The sequence below is a fragment of the Ursus arctos genome, unplaced genomic scaffold (assembly GCF_023065955.2).
Source record: "Ursus arctos isolate Adak ecotype North America unplaced genomic scaffold, UrsArc2.0 scaffold_1, whole genome shotgun sequence".
Lineage (NCBI taxonomy): Eukaryota > Metazoa > Chordata > Mammalia > Carnivora > Ursidae > Ursus > Ursus arctos.
Window position 1 is genome coordinate 46207314 of NW_026622763.1, and position 4109 is coordinate 46211422.

At 36.7% G+C, this 4109-nt stretch overlaps 1 pseudogene; it reads left to right on the plus strand.

The window, feature by feature from the left end:
• The first annotated feature begins 295 nt into the window (after positions 1-295).
• Positions 296-382, plus strand: LOC113250978 (U6 spliceosomal RNA; annotated as a pseudogene).
• The last annotated feature ends 3727 nt before the right edge of the window (positions 383-4109 follow it).

Here is a 4109-nt window from a genome sequence, read left to right on the forward strand (position 1 = left end):
TTGACATTGTTTAGACATGTGGTTCAGAATACATTTTCAATCTAGTGTTTTAGAACTCACTTAGGAAGTCACAAATTATAAATGAATGAATGAATGAATGAATGAATAAACAAACCAATGAAAACAAGGCAGACAAAAATAGAAAATACAAGGTACACGTCTTTGCTATAAATACAATTATCACCATTGGCTATGAATTTGAGGGAGTACGTCCCACAATAAAGGCTATAATTTGGCTGAAAATGATTTTTGCCTATTTTGAGAAGTACCAGACAGATGGAGGTTAAAGAAAAGGTGAGTAAGAAATTTAATGACACAGAGAATATTAGCATGGATCCTGTGCAAGGATGGCATACAAATTCACGAAGCATTCCATATTAAAAAAAAAAAAGGAAATTACTCCATTTATCTATACCTTCGGGGAATGATGAGATGTTTTATATAAGTGTTTGATCACTTAACCTGATGACTACTTTTTTTAGTTCACCCACCTCTTTTTCTTAATGTAATCACTTTCTATAGAATTTTCTAGTTTGTACAGTGGATAGACATTAATGATATGTCTTTAGGTATAAGATCTCCACTACCTCTGATGTAACACAGTAATGTCTGTAATGTCTATCATACAATCAGAAGGGGGAATGAAACATGAGAGACTAGGGACTATGAGAAACAAACTGAGGGCCTCAGAGGGGAGGGGGTGGGGGAATGGGATAGGCCGGTGATGGGTAGTAAGGAGGGCACGTATTGCATGATGCACTGGGTGTTATACACAACTAATGAATCATCGAGCCTTACATCGGAAACCGGGGATGTACTGTATGGTGACTAACATAAAATAATAAAAAATCATTAAAAAAAAACAAAAAACAAAAAACAAATAGCCCCAAACTCCAATGTTTACAAACCTAGTCTGCCTTTTATTGGTATCTTCCTTCTCAGTCTTCCGTCGTTTCCTCCTGCCATGATTGATTTAGCTGGTCTACTCTTTCTCGGGCATCCCCATGCCTACCACATTCACATCCTCACCCTTCAGAAAACAATCCATGGACTTTGTGACAACCACGTCAAGTAGTCATTTTCTTCTCACTTCCTGGTGTGTGTATCCAACTCGAATACCCAAGGCAAATTCTAAAAGCGTGGTGGTACCCGATTAGAAAGTCCTTTCTGATTGAAATTATTTTAAATCAAACCGTCACAATTTTTATTAGGATTTGTTGTCTACTAATAGGTAAATGTGTCCCATTTGGAGTTTATAGTTCATTTCATTCCACAAGGTGATCAACCAAAACACCACGTAACATTTTATCGGTACTTATTTTAATGTGCGGCTCCTGCCTTTTACTAGTGAGTTCAAAATAAGTTTTTTTCTTTGCTCTTTCTGCTAACTCCAAAATTTTCCAGAGGCTAATGAAATCTGAATCTTAATAAGGTCCTAGTTATAGTAACAGCAAAATTTAGCATCGCTGAAAAGATAGGAATAAAACTTCCCAGGCTTTTTTCTCATTAGGACGCTACTCTCCAGCTACACAGAGTCATCCTCATGAATGAAGCTATGTCTGTATGCTTAGCAGAACTGTAACAAAAGTTCAGTGAGCAACTTTTCACAGGAGGCCCTCTAAAGTTGAGCTTTTCGTATGGCTGTCAGTACATAAAGTATGACCTACAAACATAAGCCTTTCAAACACTAAATACGACGCCCTGTTCGTAGTAGGCAATTTATAAATAGTAGAGCACCATTTCCCTTTCCTTACGCCTTAACATAACCTGAACCAGTAAACATTTCGATCTCATTTTTCAGAATGGAAATTAAAAATAATAATAACCACTTGGCCCTACTTGGTCAGAATGAAAGAAGGTACATCTGTCTACCCAGGCTGGTTACAGAAGCTCAGTGGTCAAACTATTTCTGAATTGGTCTGCATTCTTCCAACTTAGAGGCTTCCTTAAGTGTCAGCCACCATCCCTCCTTGCAGGACTGTAATTGCTTGAGTTGAGCAAGGGGTAGGTGGTCTGGGCTGTGTAGCATGTCATGCACCGCCAAGTCAATCAAATGGCCATCAGAACAGCGTGAGGGCAACTGAATGCCTATGCGAGTAATTCTGAGTCTGTAAGCACAGAGTGTGCACAGGAGAGCAACACTTAAAAGGTCTAAAAAGCATAAACTGCAATATGCTGGACTCCCACAGCCACACTCCAATTTAATAATGTCTTCAATCAGTATTAATGAATGGTCCTTTTTCAGGGATTCACATGCTATTTTCCTGAAAGGAACAAAACATGCTAGAAGATTATCTTCTAATTCCTATCTTTGTTTCTTTAATATTATTAAATAATAACGCACAGTAAACTCTGATGTCATACTGAGATAATAATTCTGTGTAAATCTCACATTTTTATTACACTCCCAAGTCACAAATATGATTCTTTCACAAATTTACATGTAATGCATAGTCCCCAAAGAAAGAACTCCATTCCCTATAAAAGTGGCAAAGCATTTAGGCATATTTCTGAGCAATAACATTCAAATCAAGATTACCAACAAGTGATAGGTGACCATTTTCAATGAAGAAAACTATAGAAAACAATTGAATCAGTTCACCATTTGTAGCAGAAATAAAATAATCCATACTCGATGTATTCTGCAATACTTTAAAAACTTCCCAATCATGGCAAATGCAAAATGAAAATTTATGTGTATCTAATATTTTTCTTCTGATATACATATAAAGCACAAGAACTATCATGGCAACCAAACGTTTTATGTAATTTTTAAATTTGATTTAAGAATGTCCAGTGGAAAGCCACTTTTAAAGCATAATATGACAATAATCAAAACATCTCCAGTTCATTACATTTAAGAATATTCTTTTACTTTCCACCTTAGAGCTCAACAATTAATCCATGTTATTATAATTTATTTTGTTACTTGCAAGGTTAACTTATCTGCAACTTTAATATTCTGGGATTCAAAGTTCCTTCTAGGTTTCTGCAAATACTGGTATTTTTCTTCCCCTCGTTTAGGAGGAGTTACTTTTTTTGGAAGGGGGAGTTGTTTAAAAAAAAAACATATTAAATGTGAGTGGGCATTCAGTTACACACGATTTTAGTTAAAAATGGGAGGGGATGGTGGTGGGAAATACTCACATAAAGATATCTGCCATGCAGACTCTTCAATTCGTTCATTTTATGTTTTCTTTCTTTTTTCCTCTTTAATGAATGAGAGGAAAAGAAATCTTTGGCATTCCAAGGAAGTGACTCTGAAGTGCAGCCTCCATCACATCACCTGGAAGAACAACTGTCCAACAACATCACACTAAAGGCAGTAAATACGGTTGTTCCAAAGACCAGCCGAAAGCTGGAGCTTCCGTCAGTGGCCATGCCTGCAGCTCATCATGGTTTGGACACTGCAGCTGAAACCTCAAGCCTTACGCACTGAGCAACAATGAAGATATTGTACAATCAACCAGGATTACAGTGAAGAAAAACAAAGTACTTTCAGATCATAAAAGAAATGATTATCACGAGGGAAGAGAAATGACTGTTGGATTTAAAAGGCAACCAGAGAAAAATAAAAACAAAAGTAAATATAAAACATCAGCACCCTCCCCCAGAGGATGTTAAAATCACAAAGAAAAATTTCCAAAGGAAATATAATAAGCTCACAGATGAAAAAGCATTTACACAATCCATTTTCGGATACACACTTTGCTAAATGATCTGCAAAATTAGAAAAAGAAGCGGATTCATTGTAGAGGTGCATTATCTGAAAAGTACACAGTGTCCAGAAATTCTGCTGCTTCTTTCATAAGAACCAATGTGAGGTTTGGTTATAAAAGATGGTGAAGTTATTCTGTAAGGAGGAGGAGGAGGGGAGAAGCGGGGGGGGGGGGGGGGAAGAAAGCTAGAGAACTAGTATCAAGCCAAGAAGCAAAAGGGAGTGTCAACAATGTTTATTTCCAAACGTGGAGAGGGCTTCTTGCAATATAATAAAGTGCCTTCTTTTTCCTTCAACTAAGATATAAAAGTTAAAAATCTCCAGTACTCCTGAAAAGAGATGGTTTCTGTAAATGAGGCACTTTTTAAATACCATTCAACAGTTATTGTTG